This window comes from Mobula hypostoma, chromosome 26, assembly GCF_963921235.1.
Source record: "Mobula hypostoma chromosome 26, sMobHyp1.1, whole genome shotgun sequence".
In the NCBI taxonomy this organism is placed as follows: Eukaryota; Metazoa; Chordata; class Chondrichthyes; order Myliobatiformes; family Myliobatidae; genus Mobula; species Mobula hypostoma.
Genome location: NC_086122.1, coordinates 20,722,993 through 20,736,447, shown reverse-complemented (window position 1 = coordinate 20,736,447; position 13,455 = coordinate 20,722,993).

The following is a 13,455-nucleotide window of genomic DNA, read 5'->3' as shown; positions in this document are numbered from 1 at the left end:
TCTTTATCAAATTACGGTATTGCCTTGCACTGTTGTAACTATATGTTATAATTATGTGGTTTTGTCAGTTTTAGGCTTGGTTTATACTGTGTTTTTTTGTGATATCATTCTGGAGGAACGTTGTATCATTTTTTAATGCATGCATTTCTAAATGACAATAAATGAGGACTGGGTGTCCTCATAATCTAATCTAATCTAATCTCTCACTAGTGAGGGAAAGAGAGGTATCGCTCCTGCAACAATGAGAGGGGAGACCAACAGCCCGCTGCTTCGATGTTTCAATATGCTGTGCCACTTGTCCTAGTTCCACTGACTGGAGGACCAGTAGACTCTCACTCACCATCGAGAGAGAGAGAGAGAGAGAGAGAGAGAGCGAGAGAGAGAGAGAGAGAGAGAGAGAGAGAGAGATTACGCAAGTGCAGGGGCCTTCCAACAGTAGCGCACACTACCTGCTGTCCCGACGTTCCAATCTCTCGCAATGCTTCAGACACGACATCGGTGAGGGGCTGCACCCTGAAGGCGCACGTCTTCCAGGCCGCACTCAGAGATACCAAAAATGCCAGGCTGCACGGTGAGTCCAAAGATGAGAACCCATATATAGCTTAAAAGAGCTTAGAGTTCATAATATTTCAAAGCTGATAAAATGGGCTTAAATAATCATGAAAAGTATTTTTTAAAGAAAAAAAGATCCCCCCCACCCATAAAGAACCGTAGTTTGAACTGCAGCTGTGGATCATGGACTCCAACAGGACCCCAGCCACCTTAAAAAGAAAAGCGAGACATGAGAAAAGAGGAAGAATTAAACAATTTTGTGGATGAACCAGGGACTGCAAAAACCTTTGGTGCCATCTTTAGCTCCTCCCACTTCTAGATAAAGTTCAAAGTAATTTTACTATCAAAGTACATATGTCACCATTTACAACCTTTAGATTCATCTTCTTGCAGGCATACTCAATAAATACATAATAGAATAATAATCATATCAGAATCAATGAGAGATCGCACCGTGCGAACCAGCTATGAAGTGCATTGATCCCTTAGCTGAATACATCAGCGTACAGAGAAAGGTGTGGTATTGTTCCCTTGGGATGGGCTTCAAGACCACTACTATTTTAGTGGACTTTAGGAAGCTGGATCTGGTTAAATGGGGCCACCTTTCAAATTTTTGCACCGAACAGCAATAAGCGTAATGACAGACATGATAGATGTACACACTCTAGTGGGGTAGGCTGACACATGGCTAACAAAATTTCATATATCAAAGTGTGCAAAAAGTAATTTTAGGATGAAGATGTGAAAGAAAAAACAAAGGGAGGGAATGGGCTCACTGTGGCTGTTCAGATTCTCAGGAGTTATCTCCTCACGGATCTCCTCACGTCCAACATCAGCAACTGAACTTTGAAGGCAGCGTCGCCAGTAATGAGCTAGAGTTCGGGTGCTGGTGCGCCTGACCTCCCACTCTGCTGCCGGACTCACCATGTGACACTGATGTATTCAGCTGAGGGATGGATGCACTTCACACCTGGTTCCTCAAGCTTCACGTCAGCTACTTGATTTAATTCACTCAAAAATCATAAGGAAAACATTAAGCTCTGGTTGCAGCTTATTTATTTTTTCTTAAATACTTTCAAGTAACATTTTTAATTTGTTTCCTAACTTCTTTTTCTTTAAAAATATTTTTCATGATTCTTTAAGCCCATTTTGTCAGCTTTGAAATGTTATGAACTCTAAGCTCTTTTAAACAATATATGGATGTGCAGTACACTTGAGTATCTGTTGCCTGCACAGCTAGTCCTGTAAAGTGGGATTAAGCCGGAAAACTCAGTTTCCCATGAAATGTAGAACATGGAATAGGAACAAGCCCTTCAGCCCACCATGTCTGTACAGACCACGATCCCATCTGCCTGTAAGTGGCCTGTATCCATCTATTTCATGCAACAGAACTGAGAAAATGGGCTCAATATCATCATCTTTCAATGATACCATTATCAGAAATAATTAAGAACCTTTCAAGGCCTTGTCACTGCTTGAAGCATGTTCTATTGCATGGGAGGGCACTCAGAGGGTTAACTTAGCCACTCCTTTGTATCCAGAGCAGGTTATAAGGGCAGGTAGGTACAGTGGGCAGTGAGTTCAGATGATCGTTTAGATCTAGACCTTATATAAATAAGATTATAGATATAAATGTGATTCAGGAACATTGTGCATGTTTAAAAAAGGTGCAAGGAAACAAATCACTGAACAAGTTGAAATTACAGTTCAGGAAGCAGCCTTGAGTTTATAAGTTGAAGCACAATTAGGAAAAGTATGCTGATTTTTAAAAAACAAAACTAAGCCCCAATTGCAGCATATTGCCTCCTCTACTGTAAAGATCATCCCATTCCCATTCTGACATGTCTATCCACGGCCTCCTCTACTGTAAAGATGAAGCCACACTCAGGTTGGAGGAATAACACGTTATATTCCATCTGGGTAGCCTCCAACCTGATGGCATGAACATCGACTTCTCTAACTTCAGCTAAGGCCCCACCTCCCCCTCGTACCCTATCTGTTACTTATTTTTATGCACACATTCTTTCTCTCACTCTCCTTTTTCTCCCTCTGTCCCTCTGAATATACCTCTTGCCCATCCTCTGGGACCCCCCACCCCCCTTGTCTTTCTTCCCGGACCTCCTGTCCCATGATCCTCTCGTATCCCCTTTTGCCTATCACCTGTCCAGCTCTTGGCTCTATCCCTCCCCCTCCTGTCTTCTCCTATCATTTTGGATCTCCCCCTCCCCCTCTCAAATCTCTTACTAGCTCTTCCTTCAGTTAGCCCTGATGAAGGGTCTCGGCCTGAAACGTCGACTGCACCTCTTCCTACAGATGCTGCCTGGCCTGCTGCGTTCACCAGCAAATTTGATGTGTGTTGCTTGAATTTCCAGCATCTGCAGAATTCCCGTTGTTAATTGCAGCATATTGTCCAATTTTGGGCACCACATGTTAGATAGGATATCATGACCTGAAAGAATATGGGAGCATGCTCCTTTCTTCATCAATGGTACTGAGGTTGAGAGGGTTGAGATCTCCAAATTCCTAGATGTGAACATCATCCATTAGCCTGCCCTGGCCCAACCACATAGATGCCTTAGTCAAGAAAGCTCAAGAAAGCTCTAGTTGCTCAGGAGGCCGAAGAAATTTGCCATGTTTCTGTCGACTCTTGTCAATTTTTATTGATGCAACATAGAGTATTCTACTGGATGCATCATGGCTTGGTTTAGCAATGGCTCTGCCCATGACTGCAAGAAACCGCAGAGAGTTGTGAGCGTTGCTCAACACATTACTGAAACCAACCTCCCCGCCAAAGATTCTGTCTATAATTCTCACTGCCTCAGTAAAGCAGCCAACATAATCAAAGACCCCACCCACCTCAGACATTCGCTCTTCTTCCCTCTCCCATCAGGCAGAAGATACAAAGGTCTGAGACCATGCACCACCAGGCTCTTGGAGAGCTTTTATTCCACTGTTATAAGCCTATTGAATGGTTCACTAGTACAATAAGATGGACTCTTAACTTTACAATCTACCTTGTTATGATCTTGCATCTTATTGTCTACTTGCACCATGCTTTCTCTTTTGCACTTGCGCTCTCTTCTGCAATCTGCCATTATTTTACCTTGTACTACTTATTGTTAATGAATTGATCTGTATGAACAGTAAGTAAGACAAGTTTTTCACGATATCTCAGTGCATGTGACAATAATAAACCGATTCCAATTCCAAATGTATCTAGAAAAGAAGACAGAAAGACGTGGGTGGATTAGAGAAACAAGGATTCTCTCTTCAAAGGGTGAACGGGAAGAAGCTGCTTTTAAGTGCCTTACGACTGGTAACAAAGTTAAAGTAATTAGTAAAAGAAATTAAATGACATTGGGCATTTTGTTTTATGTATTGAATTGCTCTGATAATATGGAGTCCTCTGTCAGAAAGAACAGAAGAATCAGATTAAGTAACTTACAGAATGCAGTGGATCAATACCTCCAGTGGAAAACATTTGCTCAACTATTGGCAGGTGCGGGTGTGTGAGATGGCAGGGAACAGAAGATTGATACAAATTGAGAAGAGACACTACCGACATGATAGACTGAATGATGCATTGTTCTGTGATTCCAAATCTCTCTGATAGGACATGGCTTTTGAAAAATCACAGAACTTAAATAAGTTACACAGATTTCATTGCTTGAAAATTTTTAATATCATTATACTGTAATCCATGAAGAGATTTTTCTTCTGTAACTCTCTCAGTATATGGATATCTCAGCACTTATAATGTAAGGAGTTGCTATGGTCGAGGTTAACCAGATGTTAATAACAGGCAATCTTTTCAACCACTATTCTTGAGACGTTTTTCTAGCGATGGGAACAAATCTGGACAACTGGTTCTCACGTTAACAGAACCATTGACGTATACATTGTATCCCAAACCCTGGCTGATTCACAGTTGTAGGATTAATTGCAAGGCTGTACACAAATGTTATTTTTTTTTCACAAAGGCCACTTTTATGTTGTTTAGTCATAACCTTTCATTGTTGGTTGTAACTTTTTTAACGAAATTTGAGCAGATTGTTTTTACAAGAGAAGGAACTGTCCAATAATATACTTATGGGATTTCTAAACCTCTTAGTTCACTGTTTTCTATTGGTGTAAGCTATTTTAAGGTTCACTATTCATGCATGGAAAATCTAAACGTGGCTGTCTGCATTTTGAAATGACTTCTGTAAATCCTGGATTTAAAACATTCACAAATAGCAGGATGCCTGAAAGTTGTAAAGCTTAGGTTCAACCTTAGGAAAACATTTGACAATTTGGAGATGTGGGAAAAAAATGTTAAGCCTCTTTTCGATTACAGAACTGCTTCTGTCAACATGAACACCCATACTACAGAATCCGCGAATCTATCTCCTTTTATATCCCAAAAAGATTTCACAGTCCTAGAATCCCCATGAAGCCAGATCCTGCCTCAACTTCGTTCCACTTGTCCCAGTTCAGTCAGCCTCTTCCTTGGCCCATGAACTTCAAAGCAAAGGTCATTGCGAGATTTGTGATTCTATTTGCTGATGAATTCATGAGATATCATTGACCTTCTCTGTTTGCTGGTTGGATTATGGCAATACAACTTGAGAAATCCTGAGGGAAAGAAGGGACTGACAGAAGTCAGGTCCATGAAAAAGTCCCAAGGAGTAATTTTCTAGTACAATATGGATAAACTAGAAAGCTCAGGACCTGACCCCATGTAACCTAGGTTACATCAGATTCAGAAGCATCATAGAAAATGAAAAAATGGTTTTCAGGATTTTACCAGAAATTAAAGGTGACTGGCATCAAGAAAAATTGAACTTGCTGGGACATTTTTCCTTAATGAGCACAAAATAAGAGTGAATGACATTGAGATAATTCATTGGCATGGATGTAGGTTAACTAATAGAAAACAGTGAGTGGGGATAATTAGGTCCTTTAAAATTGCTGGTCAGTAAATAGTGGAGTGCAATACAAATAAAAGCTATGGCCTCAAGTATTTACAGTCTCCTTCTCTGAGGATCATCACCCTGTCATGGTGAAGAGGGTTGTGAGTTCCTGAGATCCTCAGATCAATGCCATCTAGTGTTTCACTCCTGGTAGGGTCATCCATGGCGGTAAGGTCAAGGGGGACAGTCCAGACAAAGAGTGATCCAACCAAGACCTCAGCATGGACCTGGCAGAAGATGATGACGCACTGCAACAGCAATGAAGGGTCCCCAGTCTTTTTGGATGCCATGCCACTGGGCCCTGACACCGATCTGTCAAAGACCATGAAGTGGCTGCCCATGCATCAGCCTCCCTACATTGAACAAGGTCATGCACAGGCGTTCTCCATTGGAGAACATCATACCACTCTCGAATGATCACATTACTATATCAATGGCTTGGATGAAGGGAAGCTCTCCAGCTATACTTGCTAATGATACAAAGGCGGGTTAACAAGTTGTGAGGAGGACAGAAACAATCTGTCAGTGGATATAGCGAAGCTAGGCGAGTGATAGATGGAAGATAATTTGCAAAATGCAAGGTTACCTGCTTTGGTAGGAAGAATGTGGAAAAAGCCTATTATTTAAATGGAGAGAGACTACAACTTGTTATCACACTAAAAGATCTGGGGTCTGAATAAATGAAACACAAAAATTGCTATCATGTAGCCGTAGCAAGTGACTAGAAGGTTAATGAGATGCTCATCTTCATTGCAGAGTGCACAGAGTATAAAAACAGGGAAGGTTTGACATTGAATCAGAAGGACCTGTTCTGTGCTGTATCTCTAAAGAAAAAGAAAATGATGGTTCTGTCTAATAGCCTGTGATGTGAAACATTAAATCTGCTTCTCCTTCCACAGAATCTGCCTGACCTGCTAATTGTTCCTAGCATTTTTTTTTCTTTTATTTAAAATTTCCAGCATCATTATTCTTTTGATTTTTATTTTGTGAAGAAAATATTATTTGCATAAATGTGCCCTGGCGATTTCAGTGATGAGTGTTATTTTACCTGGAAATATTAATTAGTGCTTTCCAGCTTGAAAAGCATGAAACCACCCAAAAACCCACACCCTACCACTACTTTATCATTTCCTGTCATACACCTTATGTACAGACACTCCTGTGCCTGATGTTGTTTTATGGACATACGATCAATCTATACATATAAGCTATCTTACCTAGTTATATGTTTTGTATTTTTATATATTATTGTATTCTTTATCTATTGTGTGATTTTTGTGCTGCATCAGATGTGGAGTAACCATTTCTTCTTTACCTTTGTGTACCAGAAATGACATTAAACAATCTTGAATCTTGAACCCTGAATGCACTAATAGACCCAGTTTCTAGGCTGAGATGTGATCTAAAAGATGGAGGGGGGGGGGCGTGGAAGGGAAAAATTAAAAAAAATTCTCAAATGAAAGGTAAGAGGACCGAGATTGTTAAAATGGATGATCACGTGACAGATGAAATTTAGGGCAGGAAAATGTGAATTAATACAATTTGTGATAAATAATGAGGGGAAGTATCAGTCTAGAAATATGAAAAAAGATGCCTGATCTTTTTATGTGTAATTGCTAACCTAAGGGTCTTGCTTGTGTTTTGGAATGATCTCACCCATTCTGGGCAGAAAGTTTGCCCTTTGGGAAACATGCTGAATCACTTTTTGCCATGATTCACCCTAATGCCCATGTCACATACAGCACCTGATTTATATTGTGCATCTCATTGTTAACTTGTTAATAAAGGGTTGAGCAATTGGGAAGCCATAGGTATCCTTTTATAAGCATTGAGCTTTCATATTGAGTAAGATGCCATGTCCAGGAGGTAGGCAGATACAATAACGTAGATATGATGACTTATGATCTAGCTTTCAGTTTGGAAGTACCCTGATTGTGGCTTGATGTCTGATCCTCCAGTCTCTCCTTAGCCAGGAAGTGGAGGTAACCCAGCACCTTACTCTTCATAAGCCTCTCCCTATCCTGACACCTCTTTCAGTCTCTAGTATCCCCCCTTTGGCTGCTCTGGGGAGCTCACTTTAGCAGCTTTGGCCTATTTCAGAGTAGATAGCATGTGAAACTATAAGATACTAACTGTGAGCTCAGCCAGCAGCTGCTGTCTGTGAATGTGTGGATTGGGCGCTTCTGCCCGTGAAAAGGTGAAAGCATGTTGAGGGATTTCTGAAAGCTAGAATGGAGTTCTTTTTTTGGTAGCCCTATTTTGGCATTACTGTAACACGCGACACCTGTTCAGTGTAACATACAGGAGTGAAGTCCATTTTCTTGGCTACTTTAGTCTTATCTGCAGAATTTTAGAAGGCGCTTAGTAAGGGAGATAAGTATCTGTATGACGTTTTGGAGGAAACAGGGCAGGGGAACACAACAGATGAGCTTTATAAATAGAACGTCCAGTGGAACTAGATATGAATTCAGCTGCCAGCTGAAAGTTGTACTTGGCTTTAAAGCTGCCAAATATAAAAAAACCCAGAAAGTTATGTTAAGCCCATCTCAAACATTAGTGTCTAGAAAATGAATTGTATCTATTTTTCGCGTGCAAAATTTAGCTCCAATATCAGTTCAGAACGATTGCCAAAAATCATGGAGCTGTCCCAGTAGACATGTGAAGCAGCATTGGAGTGTTGCATACTCCGAAAATGAGACCTGAATGATATATGGTTTCCATAAGACCATAAGATATAGAAGCAGTAGGCTATTTCATCATGGCTGATCCATTTCCCTCTCAGCCCTCATCTGATCCCTTCTTCCCATATCCTCTCATGCCCTGACTAATCAAGAACCTATTAACCTCTGCCTCAAATAGACCCAATGACCTGGCCTCTACAGCCACCTCTGGCAACGTTCCACAGATTCACCACACTCTGGCTAAAGAAATTCCTCCTCAACTCTGTTCTAAATGGACGTCCCTCTATTCTGAGGCTGCATCCTCTATCATAGGAAACATCCTCTCCATACCACTCTATCTAAGCCTTTCAACATTTGGTAGGTTTCGTAGATCTCTTCATAATTGGCTGAACGTCAACTTTTGGAGGTTCACTGGGAACCAGGCAATCAACACACCCCGTGGTTGCCATACAGGAGACAAAGGCTGCAGACAAGAGGGAAAGAACTCCCAGATTCACTCTGTGGAATATGCATGTGGCCTAATAGGTAGGTACCAGGAAGAAGATCCTGCCCACCAGGGAGCCAGGAGACCCACCAAGTCCAACAGAAGGAAAACCTGTCAGGAGTGGAGTAGGACAGTCTCCTTCAGCCATCAGATGCCCTGAACAATATGTAGAGCTGGCAGGGGGTGGGGGGTGGATTGGGGGGAGAAAGTGATACCACTTGTGGAGCCATCACTTTACAGCACCAGATATCCGGGTTCGGCCCTGACTCAGGTGGTGCCGGTGTGTACTTTGCAAGCCTCTGGATGTTCCAGTTTCCTCGCACATCAAAAAAAAATGTTAGCTGGTTCTTTACTTGGCCACTGTGAATTGCTCCTTGTGTGTGAGTGAATGGTAAATCAGAATGTGGGGAGAATGAAAAAATGGGGTCAAATTGAGGATTCGTGTAAATAGGTGATTGATGTTTGGTGTAGATTCTGTGAGAAGAAGATCCTTTTCAGTGCTCTGACTCCCTCTATGGCTCTGTGACTTTAAACTTGATGCCCTTACAAGTTCCTTCTTGGTGACCTGCACGACATAGTCTACATCTGGAGGTGGTGTATTACTGCAGAGGTCTGAGTTCTTTAAGATAAGTTGTCATCCATCGGGAAATATTGACGTGCTTTAGCAAGCCACTCAAGTAACCTGAATGGGTTACTTTTTGGGCAGCATGGAAGTGTAGCGGTTAGCGTAGTGTATCGCATGAGTAGGAATCCGGACTCAATTCTTCCGTTACCTGTAAGGAGTTTGCACATTCTTCCCGTGACAACGTGGGTTTCCTCTGAGTTCTCTGGTTTCCTCCCATGCTCCAAAGATGTGTGGGTTAGAAGATTAATTGGTCACATGCGTGTAGTTATATGCACAAGATTATTGGGCTAGAAGAGCCAATTACCTTGCTGTATCTCCAGATAAGATAAATAAATGCGACGTCATTTGTTTATGTGCTATAGTCAATGCAGATAGTTTGCTAAACAAAATGTCAGGGAAGATAATGTGTCCCTAACTAGGCACCTCTGCCTGATTACAATGGTATTATGTTGAATCTGGGGTCAATGATTAGTGTGTGGAGAGGGTCACAAGGCTGGCACTAGGGAGACACAAATGTGCAAGCTTCTTAGGGGGAAATGTCTTTCAGTGCTGAGAGTACTTCCCACTCCTGCTCATTTGGAAGATGAGGCGGTGGTTGCTGAGCAGGGCCAACCATTCATTGCCTTCTTCTTCCTCCTGCTCTTCTTGTTCCTGCTGTTCCTCAGGCTCTGCCTCGTGGCCCTCTCGATCCGAAATCTTGTGCTGTTCCTCATCCGGGAACTGCTGCTGCCTGCAGTTTGCAGGCAAGTGCAGCACATGGTACTGAAGTCTCATTTGTGCCCGGCGTGCATTGCCATGCTCTCCTAGATCGATGAAGGCAGCAAGGTTTTATTTTGAGAAGACCAACGTCATTACCACTATAATCCTGACATTTCTGCAGCTCTTGTCCAGTCTGTATTCAGCAACTGCAGATAAAAATTGCTCAAGTGTGATTGCCAGGAAAGTAAAGGGTTGCTCTTTAGACTTGGATCCTACACTCTCCTACTAACAGAAACATCCTTTCCATGTCCATTCTATCCGGGCCTTTCAGTTTCCATGTTTCCATGATATTATTTTTCCTCATCGTTCTGAATTCCATTAAGTACATGCCCAGAGATATCAAATGCTCCTAATATATTCAGTCTTTCGTTCCTGGGATCACTCTTGTAAGGATGGTATTATTCAAAGCTTCAAAGTACATTTATTATCAAAGAATGTACAAATTATACACCTTGAGATTTGCCTGCTTACTGGCAGCCACAAAGCAAGAAACCTAAGTAACCCAGTTAATAAAAAGGATAGACCATTATCACTGCATTCCGAAGCAGATTGAGCCCTTAGACCTGCTCCACGGAGCAGTTGGAGTAGTCCCAAGCCTCGATCTCAGTTCACCCTATTAGCAGGGCAAAAACTTTGCCCAACTCACAGAAATGACAGTATCAGTGCCGCAGAGAGAGGAATGAACATTGCAGGAGAGCAAGCGAAGTCAATCCGACCTCGCCTCCAGGTATCTGATCTCCTTGGAGAGTGCAGACAAAACATGATGATGTGGCTGAATTATCTTCTGACAGACTGTCAAGACTCAAAGATAACACCAATTGTCCTCATTGAACATGGTAATGAGGGAATGGTTTGCATCTTGGACTGGAACCTGCAGGTGGTTTAACTCTTCTTGTATTCCATATACCATAGATTTTAAAATTTCATTCAATCTATCGATGTTGCTTCGTAATATTTTCCTCTCAGCATCCTAGATACTGACCTGCCTGAATCAGTGTCATCTACCAGCTTTGTTATGGACTTTATCCTCTTTGCATTTGAGAATGACAGTGTTGTGTATTTAACATTTCAGTAATATTCTGTAAATATATCATTCGATTAAGCATTCTTGTTTGATCGAATAATTCATTATGGGTTATATGTAAAAGTAAGTGAATTGCATACATCATGATGCTACAATGTGATACATGCATACCCTGCTTGAAGTAAAAGATGAAGTTAGACTCTCATTTTTGGCTCTTGTTTTCCTTTCAATTAATCTTTATATTTTTGAGTTACAAAACATAACAGTGGTGATGAGGAAATTTTAACCAAACATGAAGCCTACCTGTTGAAGCACAGTGAGACATTCAAATTTAGAAAAGAGCGCAGCAAGAAACAGTTGAGTGAGAAAAAGACACAGCACATTTATTTTTCAGAGCAACACGTGTTCTTCAGAAGAGAAGACATGACTGAGTTAAAAAAAAGACAGAAAACAGAAGAATTCACGGGTTCATAACTAAAGAGTACTGGTTGATAATGATCACAAAAAAAGGAGAAATGGCTGGCTACATTGGAAAGATAGATACAACATATACCACGATTTTGTGTACTGAATAGACTGAGCAGTATTTTAAAGCAAATGGAATAGCCAATGAGAAGCGAGTGCCAATTTTGCTGAGTGCATCAGATTTAAAGGCATTAGGGGTGTGACTGCTCCAACCAAACCAGCTGAAATGAACTTTGCTGATAATTGTGAAATTAATGCAGGAACATCTAGAACCAAAACCATTGTTGAATGCAGAACGCTTCAGGAATCAAAAGGAAGAGAAGTCCATTTCATTGTATGTGGCTCAATTGAAGAAGTTGTCTGAGCATTGTCAGTTCAGACTCAATGATGGACTGAAAGATCATTTCAATAGTGGAATTTTACAAGAAAGCATTCAAAAAGAGCTTCTCACTGAAGCACAACTTACATTTAAAAGAGTGGCTACAATTTCTCTATCAATGGAAATGGCAGCCATAAGAGCAACTGAATTGCAGTCAGGAATGAAAGTAAGTACGAACAAATGTTCAAACATAAACCAGCCTGGCCGAACAAGTTGTATTACTATTGCGGCAGGGGTTCACATATCCCAAAACAATGCAGGTTTTAAAGTGAAACTTGCAGAAAATGCAACAAAGTAGGACCCATACAAAGAGTATGCTGGGCAGATGGAATTAAATGGACCGCACAGGGAAGAGAAAAAGATAAAAAGTTCAAAAAGCAGCTAATCTGCATGTTGTTGATGAAAAAGGTGATAGCGATGAGAGTGACAAAGGGCTGGGTAGCCTTGATGAAGGGATACTCCATTGAACTAAATGGACCTTCCCAAGATCAAGAGGCACGAACTCGAAGAAGGTAAAGAAAGGAGCAAAAGCATGCCCAGAGCTGTCAGAAGCTGTTCCTGCAGTCTTGGAGTCAACTTCTAACCTTAGAACCTCTTCTGTCTTCAAAGTCACAAGTCTCACTTGCAAAGCAGAGTGACTTCCCTTGTCAGGAAAGAAATGACCTCACAAGAATAAGAAATCTTCTACAGCAATTAAATCTTTAGGCCTGAATGGGACAATTTAAAATTTACTGTGCTGTGAATGCCTGTACAGTATTTGTATTATATAGTATACTGTGTATACTATGTAAAAATATAGTATAAATTGATATGCATTCTATGTTGAGTTGGAGTTTATAACTAAGCAAGGGGAGTGTTGTGTATTTAATATTTCAATAGTATTTGAGTAATATTGTAAATATATTGTTTGATTAAGAATTCTTGTTTGTTTAAATAATTAATTATGGGGTATGTGTAAAAATAAGGGAATTGCATACGTCTTGATGCCACCATATGATATGTGCGCTCCACACTTAAAGTAGAAGACAAATTTAGTTTTCCTTTCAATTAGTTTTTATCTTTTGAATTACAAAACATAACAGATAGAATAGCCATTACCTCCTGTTGGCTATTCAATTATCCAACACCCCTCTCTTTCTCCATGCTCCCTGAAACAATCTGCTTTCAATTTTCAGAAGCAATTACTATTAAAACGTTGCCTATCTGTCTTTGAAAGATTGCATTCCAGGTTACAATCAGATGCAGTCTACCCAATTTTTTTCTGCATATCCCCATCAACAACTTTTGCCAATCATCATAAAAGAATGCCTTTTTACTTGTCTAGTTACGTGATCCTTCTCCTTATTTACTCTACAAAGCACTTGATGACTTTTGAAAGCATTTATCAGATATTTGCTTGAACTTCTTTGTTCTTAGAACAGTATCACTAACCTCACCAGTCACTGGGAAAAAAAATAGTCCTCAGGTCATCGAGCTAGGTTCACTGGACCTAATTTACCATTCACAATCCCATGTTGTGTTTCTTTGATGTGTT